The sequence below is a fragment of the Lichenostomus cassidix genome, chromosome 1Aa (assembly GCF_008360975.1).
Source record: "Lichenostomus cassidix isolate B80296 chromosome 1Aa, HeHo_3.0, whole genome shotgun sequence".
Lineage (NCBI taxonomy): Eukaryota > Metazoa > Chordata > Aves > Passeriformes > Meliphagidae > Lichenostomus > Lichenostomus cassidix.
The window spans coordinates 42,715,424-42,739,785 of NC_139480.1; the positions used below are offsets into that span (position 1 = coordinate 42,715,424).

The window sequence follows — 24,362 nt, forward strand, 5'->3', positions numbered from 1 at the left end:
TTATTTAGTGCTGCCAAGTTGAATCAGGTCACTGTACAGTTAGATGAGTCCTAGAGACAGTGGAGAGGACAGCTGGTACTATGCAGCCTGAAGAGGAAGGAACAGAGCAGGGGAGAGCAGCCAGATCTTCCCTCTTTAGCATCAATAATTCACTAGCCTGGGAGCTATAGCACATCACTGCCCTTGACTGATGGACACCTCAGGTGCACAGGAACAGAGAAAAGGAGCAGCTGTGCATCGCTAGGAGTGGTGATCAAAGCTTGATCCAGCACAGGCACCAGAGCTCCACGAGACTCCAAGAGCTTGCAAACATAGAATAGAGATGGAGCTTGATTTAATTCTTTTGTAAAGAAGAATGAAACTGTAGCAGATCAAAAATATAGGCAGGGATTTTTACTGCCTGCTAAGAAAACCCTCTTCCCCTTACCACAGAAATTATTAAGTCTTGGTTTCAATTGACTGCACAGTTCTACAGCACCAGATTTGACACTGTTATTCCGTTTGCTTGCAAATAATATATCATTCCCCTAATCTATTTTACTTTCATAACATGCTTCAAGGACAGCCTATGCATTTAAATAAGGGGGTACCAAGTGGCCATCTTCAGCAAGAGAAAGCTTTGGATCTGTGCAGTAGAGCATAGTGAAGACATTATTTGTTGACTAGATGCCCTTTCCATCCAGTGGGGCCCAGTGGATGTTCTCATCCAGAGCCACATTAAGAATTGTTGTTAGCTTTGGAATAATGTTCCAGCAAATTATAACTACTGTGTTAGCAGAGTAACAGCACATGCTACTCTTACAGCTTACCCCTGGGAAAGTTAAAGCTGTCTCCCTTTGGTGCACAGAGGCTTTCTCAATCTAAAGCATACCATGCACCTTGCTGGGGGACTTGGGAATATTTTCCTGATTACCAGAGTCTATCCATAAGAGGGCAGTGATATATATCTACAACACATCCATCATTCCCCCGAATCCTGGGATGAGACCTGGGTAAATACAGTTAAAAGTATGCCCAGAAACATGCAGAAAACAGCAAAGACCAGCATGAGGTTGCTGGTACCACCCCTGCCCACCTTCCACTTACTAGCCTGCATGACTAAGCCTTCATTTAAAGCAGGATCCCTTGGGAACCACTGTCAGCACACATTTGGAGCACAGCCCATGACTCTGGCTCTGCGGCCAGGTGTCCTAATTCCTCTGCTGCCAGGCCTCTATGGACTGACACAAATTACATTATTAATGCCTGGCTATAGCTGTTGGATGCTGTGAACCACGTTTATTAAGCAGATAAATGCACCACCTTGAAGAAGAATGTATACTTTATCTTTCACAGTACTTTCCCTGCAGTATTTATCCCTGTGGTGGTGAATTACGCTGCATGAAGAAGGCAATCAGATCATAAAACCTGTATATATTCCTACACAGTGTGATTAACAGAGAAAGGAAATTGCAATTGCTCACACCTGCTATATGCATTTTTCCAGAAGCTCAGAAAAAATGATTACATTTTGTTTTCTCACTTTCAAAAGATAAATAAGAATATCTGTCAAGCTTCAAGAGTAGATCAACCAGCCTTTTATTCTCAGGCAAATTCCAAAATAGCAGTATTCAAAGGGCAGAGAGCACACCCAGCAATATGTGCTGCAAAGCTCCCAGTACTCTAGAAGTGTAATAAATAAATGATCATAAAAATAAAGCTGTCTTACATGTAAATAGCAGTTCACCTTGATGTTTAAATTTAGTAAGCAACATTTCCCACTGTACATTAGTTTTGATTCACTTATGATAAGACCAAATCATGACATTTTGTCTGATGATCTTAACATAATGGTGCAAGGAATGGGAAATGAAAACTAGGTAAGGACAATTAAGAAAATGGAAAGAAATAAAAATATACTCCTGGGAAATTAAAACAACTGAAAGTAAGTGTCTTCATGACAGATCATAGAAGACTTAAGGTAATTTATTAGCTGTTTAAAAATGTATATAGAAAGAATAACTGGCATCACCCAGCTTTAGGCACTTCACAAGCAAGCAATTCTCACCATATCCAGCAGACAGGGAGAAGTTCTTTCACTGGCTAATCAGGACACTCTTAACTCAGGTGTTTTTCGTTGCCTTGTCCAGGGTCTCAATCTCTGCTACCTACAGAGAAAGTTTAGGCAGCCTGGTTGGCTGATGTGGTGGCTGAGGGCACAGAATTCAACAGCTGGGCTGGCTCAGATATCATGAATGCTTGCCCTAAGTATCTAATGCTGGTAAAAAACGTCTTTTCTTCCCTATCTGATAGCACATTAATCTGACAGTCTTTATATTATCCATACATTATTTCTCAAATAAAAGGTTTTGAAATAAATAAGCTTGTTCTGTTTGGGTTTTTTGTTTACTGAAGATCAATGTAATTTAAACATACCTAGTGCAAAAAAAAAGACTAATAAGATGAAAATAAGGATGAAACAAATCCGTAAAAGCTGGGTTAGGTTACTGTTTTAACTTATACAGACTCACTTTCTACAGTTCTGTGCTCCTGCTCAATGGTGGGAATACCAAAATCCAGCAAAACAAAACAGATGTTTAAGTAATGGCCTAATCAGGCAGACATGAATGTTAAGGGTTTCTATGCCCTTTAGCACAAGAACAAATGGCAAAACAGAGCTGACCAGAAACACAAGTCCCTGTACTCCCTTCTGAGCACTGCTCAGTTTGGCTCCTTTGTAGTTCAATCCTGCCCAAACGAGCTCTATTTTGTGGACATCACCTTCTGCCAGATGCCACCTAAAGCTGTATAGCATTATTCTTGTCCTTTTTACTCTTTGTGTCTGTTCTCTCATCATTCACACACTCTTCACCTATTATTCATAACAATGTGGTTTGAAAAAAAAATATTTCTTCTTATTTGGTATTTTTTCAACTCTGTGCCGTTCCTGTTCTGCTAATACTTGCTCCAAGGAAAACTGTTCAGCAGAACAGATTTTGTATAGTGTGTATCCAGCAGAAGCTGCTGTAAAGTTCTCTCTGTTAAAGAGAGAACAGCAGCTAAAGAGAGAATTGCAGCTAAGGCTGTTATTCCTGAACTCAGATAACTAAAACAAGAGTTTTCATCACCAGCTTATCATCATTATTGCAAGGAAGACTAATTTCTTTTTTAGTTTTTCAATCAATACCAGCTTGTCTGGTTTTGCATATAAAAGCACCCAATGTAGATGTTCCATGGTTTTAATCTATTTTCTAGGACATTCTTCTTTCTCCTCGAAGACATCCTATACTTTTATGTCTTTTCACACTAGATACTAAATAGGCTCAAATTACGAATGTTTTTCCTTAATTCTCTATTTTCTATATTGTGTCTAGATCAAAAAAAAAATGTCCTGTAAGCCTAAAAACCCACACTGGCACCAACTGAAATAGAAAGCTTTTAAATTGCTTCTAAATTTTCTTTCAAGCTAGAAGCAAGATTACAATGTTTTTCTTAGCATACCTTGTTCCCTTTGAAATACAGAGACTATTCTTGATATGTTCTTGTTTTCCTTCCATTTCATTTTAACAAGATGTGTCCTTTGGGAATGCATCATGAGTCCCTTTTCATAGGTTGGCTCTGTCATCTAACTGTGGCATCTCTCCAGTGCCAAGTATGCAATGTATATTTTTGCTAAGTGTTATTTAAGTGAGGATCAGAAATTTTCACAGACCTACGCAAGTGTCACAGACTTTGACACCAGATGTGATATCTAGTGGTAACCCCAGGAAAAAAAGAGTGTTTTTTGCAGGAAAGCCAGGTAAACAAGTCTTGGAGCTGTTGAAATAACATGAAAACCTTCTTGAAACAGACTCACTGAATTCCATACTTAATTTCTCAACTATGAGTTGTTCAGAAATGTCGCAATCCGAAAACCCTCTTTTAACAGAATGTTGCAAAAAGCAGTTTCACAAACTTGATTGACAGGAGATAAAGGAATGTGGAGAGATGGATGGAAGTAGAAAAAATTATTGATAAAGATGGGTGTATTTGATCAGAAAACAGTAAGAATGTGACTTTAAAAATGCAACTTAAAAAATCTGTCCCCTAAATTTCATAGTATTGTGATTTTTAAGCCAGTATCAGGATCCTTTGTAGGGCCAAACTGTTAACCTTATAATGTTTGGGCTGTCTGCACTGAACAGATACCATTTACAGATGGTGAGCAGTCCATGCAATCCGTGGGTCAAAAACAGCTGTAATGACTGCTTCAAGGCTTTCTAAAACTTCAGTGTGTTCATGGATACTGGCCAAAAGGAGAAACAAAGAGCTTTGCAGGTTGCTTGGAACAAAGAGTTGCATTAGTCCTCACAGATCCTTTCAGCTGTGGATACAGTTTAGAGGCTAAAATTTTTCTAAAGTCTAAAAAAAAATTCAAACTAAAATTAGTCTGCACCAGCAGAAAATTAAAACCTTGTCAGGGATGTTTCAGAACATTCAGTGAATGTGACAGTCACACCATTCCTCCAGCTTGCTGGCAGCTTATGTTCAAATCCATTATTGACACTCTTCTATTTTTCCACAGTACTTGAGGATCGCCTGAACAAAAAACACCCAAAAAACCAACATAAAAAAATTACTTCAGGAATGATTATGATCTCCACTTTTAGTTTCAAACAATTAAACTCTTTTCTTCTCTCATTGTTTGATGCAAATATAACATAGAGCACTATAATACAAAACTATATTCTCAGTTTCACTTTGATATGGCTTTCTGGACATCCACAGCATATGAAAACCATGTGAGTTTTCTTGCTTGTCAGTTCCAACTTCAGATTGTCTTGGAATTTTGAAGTATTTATTAGAGAATTGTATCATCATATTGCATCCCTCCCAAGCTTAGACTTCATTTCCCTTTTTTTTCTCCCTTCTCCTCCAAATAAACAAAAATTAGTAGTTAGTGTTGCTATTCATGAAGAGGATGGATTCCAGGGTTATATGATATGGCAGGTAAACAGAAAAACTATCCTTCTTCTTGGGCAAGCCATACATACATTATGCTAAATTTGGTGTACAGAAAGCAAACCTTGCAGGTTCTTGGCAACCTAATTCCATCACTGCTTGCAGATGAAATGAGATGACTGGTGGTGGCAGGAAGGCTGAGAAGAAGAGAGGGTTTTAAATTACATGCACTTGGTAATTCATTGCAGAAAATAAGCCTAATAGGTACAGCTGCTTCATGGATATGAAGATGTTTCACATGGCCAGCACTGCCCTTGACAGCAGGTGGGGTTTTGGATGAACAGCATCAGGAAGCAGCTAGCAAAAGGCAAAAGAAACTCTCTTGGAAAAACTATGTTGAAATTTGATCAACATGTTTTCCAGACAGCTCAGCTCCTAAGAGAAACACAGATTATTTCAGTTCAAAAGCAACATCCAGCTGGGGAAAAATCCCAAAGATAAAAAACTACGCAGCAGAAATGTTTGGTCAAAAGAGCTTGAGTTACTCTAAGAATCACTTGTGTGATATATATCAACCACTGCTTCATCTTTAGCACCTGAATTTGAAGACCCCGTGTTAGAGTTCAGCCTGAAAAACAAAGAAAGAAAGGAAAGGAGGGATATCCCACAGAAATACTGCTTCCAAAGTGTGCTCCTCCTGGTAGCACTCTAACCTGGGTCCTGCCATCACACTCACCACTGTATATCGCAGAGAGTCAGCAGTGCAAGTGTGCAAGAGCAAGATTCACTTGCTGTGAGAACAGCTCATGGATGGGTGCAGGTCTAAGACCTATTTTTAATCTGCAGGGTTATTTCCAGTGCATCCCTATTCCTAAGGGATTCTGAAGTTGGGACCCCAGACACTTATGTGAAAGGTTGCCTACAGAGAGAGACAGGATGAGGGAAAACAGACAGTAGTTTCACTGTGCAGGTGCAGCATGATTATCCATCTCCAAATAAAAGCTCTGCAGAAAACAGGACTTTCTTAGGCCAGTCTCAGGTTTCTGGATGAGTTTCCACTGGAATTATCCCCAGCACAAAGCTCACTATCTCCCACTCTGAATGTGAATCATGTACATACATACAGAACCACATACACATTATACAATAATGTAATTTTAAAAGATGCCAAAAATAAAGAGAGTATAAAAGTCATCTTTGGAATGAATGGGAGAGAGAAAACCATATCTAGCAAATGACAATTCCACGAGTTAATGCACTTCTGGAAGACATTCAACCCTGGGATGTGCAGCATATAAGAACCAAACCAAAACTTACATAACATTGCATTACATCAACATAGTTTTCTAGGTAGAGGCACTGGCTGGAATTCATATAAACATATCCATGGAAAAATAATATCTCATCCACATGTACAAGATTTACCAAATAAGAAGAAGTATCACAGCACTTGGCAATTATCATAACATGCACTTCATAAAGCATAGCTATGAAAAACAATATCCAGTGTTTCCTAATAGGAAATAGCTAATATGGGTAAAAGTGAGTTTTATTCAATTGTCTCCTGCCTTGCAAGGAAGCAATCTTATTCCATGGATACTACACAACACACCCCTTGCAAGTCGAGGCTTGGTAGCACTCCATATTTTGATTTTAATGCAACACCAGGACATATTTCACATTGTCCTAATTCTTACTTTGCTCCATGTGAAGCTATTTCGGAAGCGTTTAAATCTCAACCTCCCAAACAGACTTTAATTAACATTTCAGCTATGAAGACTATTTTTAAAAGAGTTATGGTGCAGCTCTTATCCTGCTAAGCAAAAATCCAAAACATTGAAACTGCATGTTAAATATTACAAAACAGGAAGTGAGGGTCACCAGCAGCCTCATCCATAAGTATATTTAAATATTTTTGTTCTTGATAAGTAAGATCTAAGCAAAACTTAAACATTACATTTGTCAGCAAACTTGTAGATTTGCACAACACCTTGGAAAAAGACATAAATAAACCCAGCCTTTGCTGAGAAATTAGAGGCATTGCTTCCAATATATTTCAGGGTCTGTATACTTTTTTTAAAAAGAGCTCTGAATCAGATCTTACACTTTAACATAAACCCTTGAGCAAGAGTTGAGCAGAGCATTCTTCTCTTCATCTTTTTCCTCATGTGGTGAAACAAAAGGCATGAAATTATTTCAGATACCTTGATCCAAATGGATAAAAGGAAAAAACTGAAGGAGTGCCTGATATTACAACTGACTCAATGTAAAATAATTTTTGTTTCCCCAGCCTGTGATTGCTCCTATTCAATCTAAATATATGTGCTTCTTCTGGCCCTTTTGCTACCACAGCAATCTGCTCAGAGAAATCCCTCAGGCTGTGTCTATACTGTGGGAACCAGCAGTGTTTTGTAAATCTCAGGTACAGGCATACCTGTCTTGACCTGGGGTGTTATCAAGACCCAGGACCACTTGTTGGCATCTAGCTTACAATGCAGGAGAAGTGCACAAATTATTTTCTCTTCCTTTTTCCTCCTACTATAAGAAGAAAATGTAGGAAGGCAGAGTGGGAGGGCATCACAATGTGGTCCAGTAGGTGCTCCCCTTTAGACCTTGCAAGAAACCACACAAAGAAGTAAATAATAAAATTAACCATTAATAGGAGTGCTTATCCATGATTTTGTACATCTTTAAATGAATAATCACTCTACAAAGTTACAGGCAAAAATATAACTAAATTTCTGTCCACATGACCTTTTTACAAGGGCATGTAGTGATAGGACAAGGGGGAATGGTTTTAAACTGAAAGAGGGTAGGTTTAGATTGGATAAAAAGAAATTCTTTACTGTGAGGGTGATGAGGCAGTGGAACAGTTTGCACAGAGAAGTTGTGGATGCTCCTCCCTGGAAGCATTCTAGGTCAGGTTGGATGGGGCTCTGAGCAACCAAGTTTAGTAGAAGGTGCTTCTGCCCATGGCAGGGGGTTGGAACCAGATAATCTGTGCCTTCCAACACAAACAATTCCATGATTCTTCCATCTCAGCTACAGCCTGGACTCCCTCCTGCCCACCTGGTTTGTACCACTGCTCCCTGGTACAACTCTCCATGCTGCCCAGGGCAAGAGCAGAGCTCCCTTAGGGTGCAGTCCCACAGACATTCACGGGGCAGTGTGTGCTGTAGAAACCCCATACACAGCCCTGGAAATGAAGTGGGCCAGAAAAACCAGACATGCACATGGAAAGGGATCTTCTCTGCTATTTCAAGCAAGAGAATGGTGATCCTATCTCAAAGGCTACTGGATGCCAACCTAGGCCAAACATTTTGGTCTCTGTCATAAGATCCAATGATGGCACCTTAACGAGTTGTAGGCTGCCAGATGAATCACTTCAGCTACCCATGAATGTGCTCTCAAACTACCCAAAATATGAGCTGACCTAAATATCCTCCATGAAGGCTTAAGCTCAGTCACATCTCCTTACAAATGTGGTGGGCTCAGTTTGTACATCTGGACAAGTACCAGCAGTTAGAAAAACTCTTTTGAGTTTTACTAGCTTAGGGGCAGCTTTTTAAGCCCCTGCAACCTAACCATGAGCAGAGACCTAAGTAACTGATTGCAGACACATATAATGTTCATTTTTACATGTTCAAGTCACCATTTATAAATTGGACTAAGAGCAGGAGGATGTAAAGGGTTGATATACAGGTACAAAGATGTCAATACTGCTAATTTTGGGATAATGTAGTTCACCAGGTTAAAATGGCACTTCAGTTTTCATCAATCTGAGAACACATTTTAAAATTTTGGATAACTGATAAAGAAATAATCCTTAGAACATATTCAGATATGTATCTCAAGCAGTATTCCTAATAATTACCATTAAAGGTGAAGGGTGCATTCACTTAGATCATCTTCGATAAAGCACAAGCACTCTGGGGTCTCTGCCCAGCTCAAAACTGTACAGTACATTCTTCACACAATGTGAAACACTCTTCTCCCAGTGAGCACCTTGTGTTACAGGTGAAGACTGCTGCATAAACCTGCCTCAACACACAGCTCTCCAACGCCCTTTGCACTGCCTGCACTGCGGACAGAATCCATGGGATCCACACTGCTCTTTTGCCTCTGATTTAAGGCCACCTCCAAAGCCTGAGTGTCCTACAAACAGCTTTCTATATAAAGCCCCTCACAAACACAAGGAACAGATAACACCTTCCTAAAACCAAGCCCAATTTTTTCTCAAAGCCACAAAAATTTAATGCATGATGAACATTGCCCTTGTCACTATATGGGGCAGTGGAGGTGGAGATATGTTCTCTTGGAAAGCCCACGGCTTTTGTCTAAATTCACTATTCTGCATTCCTTAAAAAAAACAAAACTATTTTCACTCAAGTCAGGAATCAACTGTACTTACACAGGGAGGAAACACACTGCTGCTTATATAAGAAGCTGTTTGGTAAGCTCAACTATGAGCAGCATTATCTCAGCACTTTCTAATTCTATACCACTATCTCAAAACATAGCATCAGCTGTTGTATTTTGGATGCATGCTAAAAGGTGGCCAGGTACTTAACCACAGTAATATTTCTACCACACAGTTAGCAAATCCACCTGCATAAGTACTCAGCCTGCTATTCCTACTGTGTAGCAAAATCCCTACCAGCAGTGTGTAAAAGCTCTGCCGTGTGCTGTAAGTACAATTTTGGTTTAGCTTTGAGGAGAAAGTCATACCCATCCAACTCTGCTGGTTGAATTCATGATTTTGCACAGATGTGGCTGCCACAACTCGAGTTCCAGTGAAGATACATATGGTCAGACTGTTTCATTCCAATGAACTGGCATTTGAAAGTTTTATGTCTAAATCTCTTTTGGCTCAAGCGCCCTGTATAGTTAATGTAGAGGGATTGACAACTCCATGGTGACTTCTCTGATTTATCTTAGATATTTTAGATGCATATATTAAAGCTACTATTTCTCCCATTGACTAAAAGGAAGCCCAAGACACTTGACTAATTTATACATGCCCAAATTTCACAGAGCCCATATATAGCATCATTGAGCTTTACAAAGGAACAGTCTATTTTCCCTCTCAGACCAGAATAAGGTATGTCAGTACAAGCATTGCAATTTATGTATAACTGCATCCCACTGGGATTTGAGCTGGCTAGAAGTACAGTACTCTGAAAAAAAGTCCAGTGCAAAAAAAATTTCTGTGGTATTTTAAAGTGCCTGTAGCTGGCCTCTGCCGCTGGAGAAAAAGGCAAATACCATACACATGATTTTACAAATAACAATCTTGAATAATTTATGATTTGAAAGAAAGAATTTGAATTACCAAAGTAACACAGCCAACAGATGTAGCTTGCACATACTAAATTTTTTCCTGCATGTTACAGAATATTGAGGAAAAAAAACTCTGAAGTCTTTCACTGCAAAAAAAGCCCTATATTCAGCTCCTTTTCCTTACCTTCTCCACGTAACTATATTTTTTGTTGGGATCCTTCACTCTTTTCTATATTACCTTATCACACTGCCTCCTACCTTTTTATCAAAGTCTGTAAAGACAGAAGGAGTAGACAGCTTTCCTTATTAGCTCAGAGGAAAGGGTGATGTAGTTAAAAACTAGTAAGCTAATAGCTAGAGTTCACTGTTTCCCTATGATGGCTGGGATGGTCATTAAATCTGGACTGGTTGCCAAGGAATTTCTTTTATTTCAAGTGTCAGGGACCTGGCAGAAAGATGAACTGATGGTTTTCAGCTACTAAACAGGAAAGCAGATTGTTTCCAGTGTGATAAGGAGTCTGTATGGACTGCTCTCTCTTCTCTCTGCCCACTCCAGCCTGCTCCCAAAGGCTGCCATGATCACTGTGGGAACTAATGTTTATGTGAGAGACCAACAAGTGTTTCAGGTCTCTAAACTGTGACATTTGAAGTTAAGCACAGCTCAAAATACAATCAGAAGTTGCACTTTTAAAGTGTTAAAAGCATTTTAAAAACAACTAAATAAAGAAGAAAAATCCTACATTCCCAGTAGCAGATAGATTGACTTCTGTTGTTTTTCATACTGTACCCTCTGTTCCATTGCCTGCTCCAGAAACCAAATACCTCATTCTAGTCACATTTCTGGGATACTTTATCTCCATAACTTAGTATTTTATTGGCACATAACTTTGTGAAATAATCTCCCTTTTTTTCATCCTAGTTCAATTATTTTTCATGTTTTGATTAGTCTGAAGAGAATGATGGAGTGCTCTAGTTGTACAGATACACAGTTGCCATATATGTATTGAATTTAATCAGGACTTGGAATCCTCAAGCAATCTATATTTTTCTCACTGAAAAATAACAAATGCAAGAATCATCTAAATATTTGCATTACCACTAAAAAAAAACAAAAACCAACCAGCAAAACCCACAAAAACCAGCCATATTTGTTATATTATCTAGGGATAGAATTTATCTTTTCTTATCCAGGAGTTTAAAACTCAGATGTTGCAATGTAGTGTAGCATTCTTGACTGCGTGTATAGCCAGTGATTGTATTTAGTATCCTCTTCAAGACAAGCTATCTTGCCCTATCTCACAACTACCATCAGATCCATTGCTCCCTGGAGGTCAAACTGTCTCTCTATTGACCAGAAAAAAAGTCCACAAAGTCCAGTTTAGATTTGTATGTTTCGTTTTCAAGCATCTAAAACAAGGGGAGTTTTTATTTTATTTGCAAACAATTAAATAATTCCTAAGTTTCAAAATTACTAAAAAAAGGATCAAAAGAGACTCACAAATACAGTTACCTGAAAAGACATAACAGAAATCACAACCTCTACGTCTGCAACATCAGGCTGAGCAACTATGAGAAGCAATGGCATGATGGTGGCTCTGAGACAACAGCTTTAGTGTCTGAAGCAGCAGCAAGACTACACCAGGAGGAAGCATGAGGAACACAGACACACTGATTTTGGAAATCACCGAGACTTACCACAGCAAAATGTTATTCAGAACTGCATGATCATAAATGAAGTTTTCCTAAGCATTTAGGAAATGCCATTCTAGCTAATTCTTAAAACTGGTTAGATTACAATGAAAGATACTATCCTTATTTCAAGACATGAAAGATGAAGTGGTAAGTATGCCATCAAGCACCTCTGTTCTTTGTCAAATGAGGAGCATACTCCACAGAAAAGGAGTGTGTGTGCTTCACTTTCAGAGAAATGTCGTACTTGATGCATCTTAAGCTGTAAGGGAATAAATGTAAGTTCCTTATATATGTCTGAAGTAAGAAAAAGATTAGTACTCCCCAAACATATTAGACAATCTGTCCATAACTCTGCAAAAATCAAATATTTTAGGAACAGAAGGTCCTTCACTTCAAAATGGCACTTGATTTATTTCAGTGAAGCCACTACAAATTACTGTGGGAGGAAAAGCATAGAAAAAGTTTACAGTTGGAGATGCCTGAGATGCCTGAGATGAAAAGTTCCCAAGAAAATCCAGAAAGGGCTGGCAAAGTCAGCTCCTCAAAATTGCTAATGTAATGCTAGCAGCACTTCTATTATTACATAATGGATTTAACAGGTATTCAGCCATTATTTTTTCAGGAAGAATCAGAACTATTTACTGTCTTATGAAAGTTCCAAATGTGGAAGAATGTTAATTTAACAACAGTTTTCAGCTCTATAGTTCTGATTTCAGTCATGATTGACTAATTACTCAGCTTTATCAGTTGAAACCCAACTGTTATCTTCCAGAAGTTATTGAAGCCATTTAAAAAATATCTCCATTTGCTCAGCCAATCTAAATATCAGATTTTTTTTTTCCCAGAATCATAGAAGTTGATTTAAATTATTTTCCTGGCTGAAAATCAATGCTATGTGCAAGCAGGGTATTAAATAAGGTTTAACTTCAGAGCAAGAATTACACCCCGACCAGCATTAGGCTCCTGTAACACTGCAGCCAAGCCGATCGTGTATTGTCCCTTTCCAAGATCTCCATTGTTCAGAACCTTTTCAGATTTGCAAGATATTCCTGTTTGACACATTTCAAAAACAGTGTTACAATTAATAGCTCTGCACTATGATTAAATTTATTCTTTCTTAATGAAGGGAGAGATAGAAACTTCTGTTCTAAATTGTGTGTTTTCTCTAGTTATAAGAATAACTATCATTTTTGAGGCAGCTGAAGACTCCCAAAAGCCACCAGCACCCCTTAACCTGGGTGGATTCCCTTCACACACAGTCCTCCCTAACTTCTGCTCTTGTTTTGCTCTGAATATGAACATTATAAATACAACTTTTAAAGGGCTTATATTCAAGAGGGACTTGGTGATTTTCTGCCATGAAAAACATTAACTACAAAACTCAATGTAGCTTCTGAAAGGAATGTAACTATCATTACAGTATATCACTTTGCTTTCCTTTTCCCTTCCCCTCCCTTTCCTCTCTCGGCTGCTGTCCTCTCCCAAAACCACTCCTAATCACACTGTTGCTTTACCTGGCTACTGTGATCTACTCTGATGCTGTTTTGAGAGTGACAGTCACACAGTACATCCACACAAATATTTGTCATGCTATCTACTCCATCCAGATGCAATGCAATCTATTTTTACTGTGTCTGGAAGTGGGTTAAGATTAGGTCAGTTGGTTAGAGCATGGTGCTAATAATGCCATGGGTGTGGGTTCAATCCCTGTATGAGCCATTCACTTAAGAGCTGGACTTGAGGATCCCTGTGGGTCTCTTCCAACTCAGAATATTCTGTGATTCTGTGACACTAAAGTGAATGACCAACTGTTGATGACAATTGACACAAAAACTATGTCTGTCTTTATTGTTCATGCTGGTCAGTATGATAATATTGCTCTGATTACATGACTATACTAAAACCAATGAAATTAGATTAAATTACTACCTGTTCCCACATCCTAAAACATGCATAGTTAAGGTTTATGAGCTGCTACATGTAGCATCTTTAAACTCTGAAGCCTCTTATCACCAAAAAACCTACAGAACCTTCTCTTGGATTGCAAACACAGAAAAGAGAGGCAGATAAGATGAGCTGAGAAAAGGCACTAGGCAGGATTCATGAACTAACAGACCCAAAGAAAAGATACAAAAATGTAAATTACTTTTCTTCTTTTTATATTAGAGTCATAAATTTCAGTTCAATACTTCGTGGATAGACTTCTTCCACCTGCCCTCCATTTAGGGCATATAATTATTAGCTTTAAAACTAAAAAATAGCAGGTGATCTTCCTTATCATAATTTCAGGGATAGATAGCAACTCCTCTGAACAGGACAGAACCACCAAGCATGTTTGTTGGTGGGTTTTATTAGTCTCAAATCATAGTTATTACTTATCCTGATACTGGTTTTTTATTCACACACTGACTCTGCTTCTTGCTTACTGTAAATCTTTGGTCCTAATTTTGTCTGTGCACTTACTGATTCTGCTGGCTCTGACACTTTGGCAGTCCATCCTGCTCCACCTTCTCCCCTGAGTTTCCTTCCTCTCCTCCCTCTAATGATTGCTTTCCCTAAATTCCATTCATTAGAGGGGTCAGGAACAGCATCACAGCCACATGGAAAAGCATTTCCTCTACTTCCCATTTTAAGATAATCTCTGTTCCAGATGTTTACAAGCATTACCTGGTTGTGACTTGCTAGTGTGCATTTGCTCTAAAATAGGCAACAGAGTGTAATAGTATTAAATTGCAAAACACAGAAAGAGACAGCAGAAATTACTATGTTGGTTGTTACAGCTGCTTGCCACACCTATAATTAGCATTGTCTGACAATTCCCATTCAATAGTGGTTTTTTTAGTTCTGAATACTTCACCAGATCTCCATCCCCGTAGCTTAAATTTTCCAGCTGGACATCTGCTTTGAGCCAGTATCAGTCATAATGGAGCAGCAATATTAAAAATTAATCAAAAGAAAAGCCAGCTTTGTCCATATTTGCTCATGTTAAAGAATGAAGGTAAAACTTTTCCTTGGGAACCTTATATCCCGATATTGGGAGACAGAAGTTTGAATCTTAGCAGGGAATAGCCTGGTGTAAGAGAACTTTTTCTCACATACATGGGAGGAGAGGAGACATGGAGGAGGGTAGCCTGGGACAGGAGTCAAAAGGATTGAATTTTGGAGGAGTAAAAAAGATCAGAGTGAAGAGGAAAAAGCTGTCTACACAAGGCAGAGGGATCAAAGCCCTCCAAGATGTGGTCCTCTTCAGAGGAGGTATCTCACAGTTCTGCTGTAGCAAACATGACACAAGCAAACAAACTCCCTATGCTGCGGTGAGGGCACGCAGGAAGGATGGCTCCACATGCAGTTAATCTAAAGGCTTCAGATGGCTCACACAGAGTATCCATACAATTGCCATCTTAGTGAAGTTGCTTCTTAGTGTTAAGAAATCTCATAAAGCAGGCCTTGCAATGTGAAGCTTTTTCTATTTTTCTTTTAAGCTCTGTGAAGTGGCACACAACAAACCTGTCAGGGAAAACAAAAAATCTGAGACTGCAGAAAAGAACAAGGAAATCACGCAGTTGTTTGCACCACCTTATCTTCATTTCCCAAGCAATACAATATATTTGCTTTACAATATAGTTTTTCAGGAACATTCAGTATGCATACTGCAGGAATACATACTACTGGTTTGCAAAGACTCTGTACCTCATTCAGTACACACCAGACCTATGCAGAGACGCCTTCCAGAGAACACTATTGGCTCTTCGGGCTTGCTTCTTTTTCTGCAGAAGTTGTAAAGCGTGTGCTAAGGTAGATTTATATCTTCCAGAACAGAAAGGATCATTCCACAGCTGAACACTTCCAAGAATAAATGGATTCTATATTTGTCTCTGCCACAGACTTCCACAAAAGGTACTTCACGGACCTGTGTTCTTTCAGAGATATGTACAGCTCCCTAGTACATGTAAAGAGCGAAGTGCCTGTGCCTAATAAATCCCTTGACTATGCTTTTTTTCAGCCTGTCTGCTATCTTCTCCCCAAGCATGTCAACTGGAAGCCTGAATCTCTGCTACCCAGAACACAGGCCAGTCAGAAGACTCAGAATTGGAGGTGGCTGAACTGACATGTCCTGACTCCCAAAAACATGGGAAGGAGTCAGAATCTGCAAATCCTTCAGCCCCACAGCTAGAAAGAGCAGCTGCACTGAGATCCAGAAACTTCTCCTGAGCAGAACATTTAATGACAGCAGAATAAGGAATGCATTGTTCACTTTTATCAACCTAACTGCAAAGTCCTAAGTAGAGACAAAGTACTCCTTGAATTTTCTGAAGCTGAAACCACTTTTATTTGTTCCTTCTGGTAAACCTGGACAGCCATTGCATGTGAGTCACCCTGTAGCTAAACCACACTTTTTCTGTCTCTGTCAGGGTCCTAGGTGCACCAAGATGCCTTACTGGTGTTGATGAAACTCACCTGGGGCCTCTCCCACCACCCTGCCCAGAGTTTAGGACTCCATTTCAACTCAGTCCAGAGTCATTAGTCCCTGAGCTAGAGACGCCACAGGAGTGCCAGCCTCTAGCTCTGCCTCTTGGCTGGACTTCAGATCCACACTGCAGTCTTGCCTCCAACACTGTCTCTGACCTCATCTCCTTTTTTCCCCAGATTGATACCCTGGATGAATGTGGATCTGTGTCATCACTCCTCCAGTCTAGAGCTGTTGACAGGGCCTCTTACCAGCACCTAGCTCTGCCCATCATGTTTGGGTCTCAATGGAAAGCACCCCACTGTTTAGGGCACAGCCTGAACTGGGGTGACTGCCAGCCCTGAGGTCCCTGTCACACAGAGCAGAATGCTGCTAAGGAGTAGCAGACAGCCTACATTTGGGTTCACACACTTTCCAGCTAAGAAATTGGTGAAGCTGTGACAAGAAATCATTCTCCAGAATACCAGGTTAGACAAGCACTGCCCAAAACCTGTCTCTCCTGGACACAGGGTATATGCCCAATTAAATTCCTGTTTTCTTGTTCTTCCATTTTATAAATGCTGTTCACTTACTAGAGTGACTGGTGACTCAAAATCTATGAGAGCTAATGTTCCTCATTCATCTCCCACATATGTCTCCTTTTTGAAGATACTTCATAAGTATCATTAAAGCACCTTTTACAAAATGCTTTGGCAGTGCATCAGATCCCTCCACCCCCAAGCACCTTTCACTTTCAGAAACTATATCTGAGTTGGACACTGACACCTATAAAAAGTGCTCTCTTGAGTGCCATCTGTCAATGAGTCTTCAGCAAGGCTATAAAATAAGGGCACTGACAAACACATGCCAAAATACAATGTACGTCAGTTTGGGCATTTACAAAAAATGTTCCCCGTTATATAAGCAGGGCAGAAATCCTATATGATTCCTCAGTCTCTTTTGCGTCAGCAAAACTGCTATCAGAGTTGGCATTCGATGCTGGCTTTCCACCTTTTTCCATCCGTCAGCTTTGACAAAGAGAATTCCATCTGCCTCTTTGCCAGTTTGGACACCAGAGTCAAGATGCTGAGTGGCCACAACGAGCACAGACCCTGTGATGTAGTTTGAAACAAGTAGAGACAATGTTTTCCTGGAAAAATGCATCCAAAGCTGACATAAGCCTGCTGAACCTAAAGCATGAGTGTACAGTAAGACTGGTTATAGATAGGAAAAGGGCCTGATAATTAGGATGCAGGATGTTCAGCCCAACTCTGCTACCAACATGCTGTATGACCTTGAGCTATTTCTCTCTCTGCTCACCTCTGTCCTTATGATCACCTCGGCTATTCTGGTTAGAAAGTTAATGCTTTCCCCAGATACCTTATTTGACCAATCCTGTTAACATTCCCAGCACATTTTACACACTATAATCACCTCCAGTGAGATGGCACGTTCCTCCATGGCGAGTCCACACCAGGCAAACATGCACAGCTTGGTGGGGATGGCTGCCTCCTGGAAAGGGAGGTGTGCATCCTTGGCACTAGCAAGTGTGGGGGGAGCAGGGAAGGCCCAAGGGAAGGCTCCTGTAACCCCAGCAGCACAGCAGTCTGAGGAGAGGTGGTACTGAAATGGCTGCTAGTGACAGCAGGCAGTCAAGTGACAGAACTAATCAGCACATTTGACTAATGATCTTGATTGCCAAATACATTTCCAAAAATCCCATGGGAAGCTCTTAGAAATAACATTCTTACTGAATACGGTGCCTATTTCTCTGTCTTTACTGACTGAAAAGAACATTTCATTTTATTTGTATTCTTAATACTGAATGAGCACATAAGGAGTCATGAAGCAGAACAACTGTGAAAACTGCCTCTGCAGAAACATTTATTACCCATACTATTTTCTGCACTAGTTTCATGAGGAGCCATCACTGGGAAAAGAGACAAATTACTAAGTTGGCCCATCATTATATCCAGGAGTTCAGGATACAGAAAAGAGATGAAGATAAGTCATGAAAAGTAAAGAAAATAGTTCTACTATGAGATTTTAGGCTATGTAGTACAAAATCAAATATTAAAAACAAAACGTGCAAGTAATTATTGTACACTCTTCCAATGTATGATTTTGCTTTTATCTCAAAATTTCTCTTTCCTAAAATAGATACTTTAGATATTTGAAGATTTACAGCTTCTCTTATCTCCTGTTTTGATTAGAGCCTTTAATAATAGCATTAAAATAGAGTTGAAAAGTAGAGACGAACTGGGAATCCAACCACTAATCCCAAAATAGAAGAGGAAAATATGTTAGTCTTGTTTCCTGACATGAAAGGTCCCAGGAGGAAAGACAGCAGGCTGAAAAAAAGAGAAAAGTCTCTTCCTTCCATGACATTTTTCAGATTTTTCCATTTTTTTCAGACCAAAATATTGTCAAAATTAAATCCTTCTCCCCAACACTTTTGCATTAAAATAGCATTTTCTAGTGGAAAACTTCTGTCAAAATGTCATGACCAACTCTATTCAGCAACTTCTGTTGCCATGGAGATCTTATCAAGGTTATAAATACAGCATTAGAAATAATATTTTCTCAGCCAAGCTGTTCCTTGCTTACCCAGCAGAGGAGCTTCTCAAATCCTTGCTCCCAAGAGCGTTCACCTGCAAGGAGGGAGGGGCATGACAGCCTGAAGTGGAGATTGCAACACTTTTCAGTAAAGTTGAGTCATTTTGAGATATACCTGGCCTACTTAAAAGAGTTATTTCTGGCTTTATTTTTTTAAATTTATCTTCTTTCCTAGATAAACATGTCTGGTAATCTCTAGGCTCTGAGTAACTGTTTGATAATGTTTTCCTCTAAAGGTAACAAGCCAAACTCTCCATGCCTACATCTGCCTTTTAAGCAGACGCCTTTGTCTTTTTCCCCTGAAAAGAGAAAAAAATCAATCCTGCCTTTTTAAGGTTTCAGTTTATACTGCCTCTATCTCTGTCTATTTTTAGGGATAAGGGAATGGTAGGCAACAGATAGCTGTTGATACCAGGCGGTGTTGAGTGAGAACCAGGCTCCAAGGATAGCAATTAAACTATATTTGTTAGTAGTGCTTCCAGTTTGAACCTTCAAAGTAAATATCTGTGTCTAGATGGGTGTGATCTAAAGTTTCTCAGACAATTACATGGTCTTGCCCATGTTTGTACATGGATGTACACACCTCTTTACTCAAAAAACAGTCACTGGCTACATTGCCCCTGACCTGACAAAACCAATGAAGTCAGGTGTTTCAAGCAGTATCCTTTATATCTCTTTGAGAAGTTACTCTGGGACATGTCTGTAATATGAGACAGACTCACATTCTGCTTTCATTCATTAATAAGAGAGCTGCCTTTTGGAATCCAGAGATCACTCACTCTGTAGCTTTACTGACAGCAGTTTTCATGAAGCTTTTTGAAGCACCAAAACCAGCTCCTCTCCATCTATCAGAGAAATGTCCTCAGTACTCCTTGCCCTAACTGTACCCAGTCCCACTTTTTTTGGTCTACAAACCTTCAACAGGATGGTAAACTCTCCTCTAAGGCAACAGCAAATGGACCCAGAAGTGCCATGGCCATGGGACATTAGGCACTCATACAGTATAAATTCACTCTTCTGGTTCAAATGCAATAAGGAAATTTTGTTGGATTAATTTTGACCTGGCAGATTTTGTGCCAATCAAGCACTGCCCATCTTTGCATGGCTCCTCTAAAGTGTGATTAAATACACAAAGCCAATATCCACACCAGAATGCATTCAACAGAAATGGGACCATGTGCCCACATGTCATCTGGCTCAAGTTTGTATCCCTGTGTGATCCAGGAAGTGATATGTTGGGCAGAAACAGTCATGGTACCAGGCCAGGCAGGAAATTCACAATCCATACAGAAGTGAAAGATTCAACCCTGGATCATGGGATTATGATCAGGTCTGTGGAAACTCCTGTTTAATCCAGCATCACCTTTGGTTCACTCTCCTCAAAAGGGTGCAGGAAACAGCCCACACCCCAGCAATGCAGGCTAACTGTACCTTGAGAGTTTGGCATCAGTCCTCTGAAGCAGGGCAGTTTCATCATCCTAATCAGGGGTGGACTGGACCACTCCTGACCACTCCTTGGTGACAATATCTGAACTCTTCAGAGCACAATATTTACAATGATTAACAGAGTCTGTCATTCCACTTGCAAAGCTATTGATGATAGGTTTATCACTCCTCAAACATGTCTTTAGGTTGGAGAATTTTTAGCCACTTGCGGTTTTACAGCTTTCCCAACCTTTGGCCATGCTACGCTTAAGCAATTAAATAAAAATTACTGTTTCAGCAACACCTGAGGATACGAAGTAAGGAATAACCAGTGTGCTTTCAATACCTATGTGGTCAAGAGTGGAAAAAAATACTTTAATCTGCTCACAGTGTTAACCTAGAATGCTCTCACAGTGGTCTCATTGAAAAAGGATGGTTAAAGAGTAATTGTGCAGGATGTCTTTTATGTAAGCCCAAGGAGGCAACAAGGAAGCAAGAAAAGGGCACTGCTCTTGCTAGGGAAGATGGGAAATTGGAGACCATAGTTTCACAGTAACCAATTTTCAGCAGAGCTCCACCTTCATCTCCCATTGAAGGCCAAGCAGGTCCTTCACAGCTTCATTGTGAAATACCACACCTGCACCACCACTCCTGAAACCCTACTGCAAACTCCACAAAGGAGCCAGTTGGAGTTAAAAACAATGAAAAGGTTAATTTTTAACATGGGTTAGTTTCTTGATCTGGCTCATGACTTCTGCACTGGCTGACTGAGGGGCTAGCTCCTTGCAGTGCAAAGGAAAGGCAGAGATGAGGAGAAGGAAGCAGGAACCCTGTTACCTGTCTCTGCCACCAAATGCCTCATACCGTGGAACCACAGCCTGAGGTCCCAGTCTCTAAGTCTAATCTCTTGAAAAGAAGTCTAACCAACTTCTAAGAAAATAAATCAGGCCATTGCGCTGATAGGTTTGAATGTGGCACCCTGATATACCACTGCACACTGCTGTGTACAACAGCCTGGAAAAGAGTCCTTCAATTTATAATGATTTTGGCAACTGTCTTGTGACTAAGACAGTTGCTTTGTAAAACAAGGAAACAAAACCTCTCTCTCTTCTATGTTACAAAAACTTACAATAACATGGGAAATGCCAAGGAAATTGCTTCGAGAAATTAACAGATATTTCAGAGGAGTTTGAAGGTAAGGGAAAAGTGGACTACGAAAAGCCCTAAGTTTGTTTCAAGATGCAACGATAACAAAAACTCATAAAGCAGCTAGTTGTTTTAGGAAATCACCAAAGTGACTGACATGCTCTTCAATCTCATCTAGGAAATTCTTCTTCTACCACGTAAATCTAGGAAAAACAAATAGGCAAAATGCATGTATCCCTGCCACTTCCTTAAGTCACAAAACTACCGGGCAATAGTTTATCATTATTCAGTGTAGTTGCCTAAAGCTTTCAATTGAGCTGTATGATCATTACAAAAAAGCACTGTGAAGTGTAACTGCTGGACTCAACAGATAACAACCTCTGATGTGGGATTTTTCCATCCCCAATGTAGGTCATGTTACTAAGGTCAAGGAAAAGAGAAGATTTTTACCAGGAGATGTCTACTACATCTTTATTGGAGAAATAAATCTGCCTTCAGTTTTATGCATCTGTACTCAAAAAAGGAGCCAATAAAAATCAGGAAATCAATCTTCAGTGTTTCCCCATAAAAGCTATCTGCTTGCTCAGATCTGCTTGTCAGGTTTTGTAGGCCATTTAAAAATAATCAGTGAGATGAAAGTGTAAAAGAGTGCTTGGCCCTTTACATGTCCTGTGCATTGAACTCTTTGAACATTCCTTCTTTACCTCCATTCTGGAATAGCCTCATTAGTATACTTTATGAGTCTCTAATTCATCTTGTCAATATTATCAGAAGTTCTCTTCTATACTTTGCCACCTACTAGCTGTTCAGAGAAAGGACAAACCTGGCACACTTACAATAAAATAGTTCAGGGATGTGAGTTGCATTCATACCTATGCTGACAATTCTTCTGCTGTCCTGCAAGCTCTCCTATCATTTGTCCCTACCCTGCCTCTGATATTTGGAAATTCTTGTGTCCACACAGGACTCTTCAGATGGAGGAGTGTTGTGTGGAATGTATGAACAGTCCTTGAATCAAGGATGAGGAAGAGCCTCCCCAGCAAGGAGTTGTCCCCAGTCATCCCCAGCCTATCCACGCTCTAACTTTTGTGCACCACTGGTCATCTGCGAAGGTCACATTACTAAAGGTCACACTTAAGTACCTAAAAAGAGGATAGATTCTCATTTAACCTAGGCACACCCGTAAAACCTTGGATAAATCAAGAAGAAGTGGGGTTCATACCCGATGTGCAATTCAGCACTTCATGTATGATATTTTAGGTAGCTGAGACTGCTCTTTATCTTACTGAGACACCTGCTTTTCCATGGGTTGCCATGGAGCTACAGGGTCTAACAGCAGGCTGTGAATTCCACCTGGGGAGCCAGGCTTTATCCTGCAAGGTAAAAGCCACTTTGACAATGCTCAAATTCCTGGCAGATTTAATCATTGGTACCTCACCAGTGACAGAAGTAAATAACTTTTACTTTCATCTGGTAGAGCTGCAATAATTAAATCCACAAGTTATTTTTCTGTTAATTGTGTCAGGTAGTTTTCTGCTAACAACTACTCCATGTGCTCCCTCTGGGCCAGATTTGTTATTTGTCTCCCCCTGATACCAATGCATTTGCAAGTCATATTCTTCACGGTCATAAACTTCCTTAATGATTAAGTTAACAGCATGAAATTCCAACTTGTAGGACTGACAAAACTGGACTTCAGAAAACTAATGTCTTTTTTTTTTTTTTTTCCATGAGGAAAAATGGTGCTATAGACATCATCCCACACGGAGCTGTTTCCTGTTTCAGTTTGTTGATATTTTAGTCCAGAGTTGAGACTTTTTGAGAAAATAAATAATTATAAAGGCAAAAGACTGCCATTCAAAGCAAACTCTAAAGTATTTTGATTAATAATATGAATTTTCCTATTGTCTTACCTTCCACAACACTGCTAGAATAAAATAAAATCAATCTTGCAGTTCAAAACCAAATAATCTTGCAGAAATAAATTATTATGTTGCTGTGCATTTGACAAATAGAGAAAATATTTTAAGATGTAACTCTAGAGAGGCATGAGAAAAATATTTATTGTGTTTTATCAATGCTAAAAAGCAAAAAAATTTCCTTTCATTCCATAAGACAGGCCAACAATAAGGAGACCAAGCGTGCTTACAGTACAAGCCTGTGTCAAATTCTACACCTGCATATGATAAAGAAATGAAAGCCATATGAAAGGATAAGGGCATCAACTAGCTGATGATAGAGACTTAAGCCTCCTAAATCACATGGCAAAGATAAATTAGAACTATCTGCCACCTACATCAGATGGTGAAGAAGGCAGGGACACAATGCTCTGGATACCAATTAGTGGCATAATGGAGCCAGTATCTCATGTTCTAGTGTGTCAAATTCCAGCAGTGCCAGTGAGATCAGAGCAGAAGTCACAACAAGGTCACTGCAATCTGTCAGCAGGACAGCTTCAGCCAAGTACTGCATCCTAATCCCTGTCTACTGAGAATCTAGTGGAGCAGAGATGCCTGCAGTGAAAATATGCCTACAGCAATATCCTCCAAGGGCATTGGGCTGGAAGCAGAGTGGTGCTATATATGATAATAAAATGAAGCTGATTTTAACTGTTAAATGAGCACTTTTTGTTTTGATACGTGAATGTGTTGAAATCTGCCCATTCACAGAAACACCGAGGACATGAGCAGTGTGGCAGGGACACATTACAGTACAAACACCTTCAAACCATGCACTACTTCCCCCACTTCTAGACTGGAAGAGATACCTCTGTATGGAAAGTTGACTTTGCCTGTACTCATCCCTTTGGTAGCTCACCCTGAAGAGTCAGTCAGTT

At 39.8% G+C, this 24,362-nt stretch overlaps 1 long non-coding RNA gene across 1 annotated transcript; it reads right to left on the reverse strand.

Moving 5' to 3' along the window:
* Positions 1 to 1,093: 1,093 nt before the first annotated feature.
* Positions 1,094 to 7,621, reverse strand: LOC146443537 (uncharacterized). Its single transcript, XR_014856061.1, has 3 exons — positions 7,355 to 7,621; positions 2,048 to 2,147; positions 1,094 to 1,220 (listed from the first exon to the last, which is right to left on the reverse strand). It is a non-coding gene; the product is annotated as an uncharacterized LOC146443537 (long non-coding RNA).
* Between the last annotated feature and the right edge of the window lie 16,741 nt (positions 7,622 to 24,362).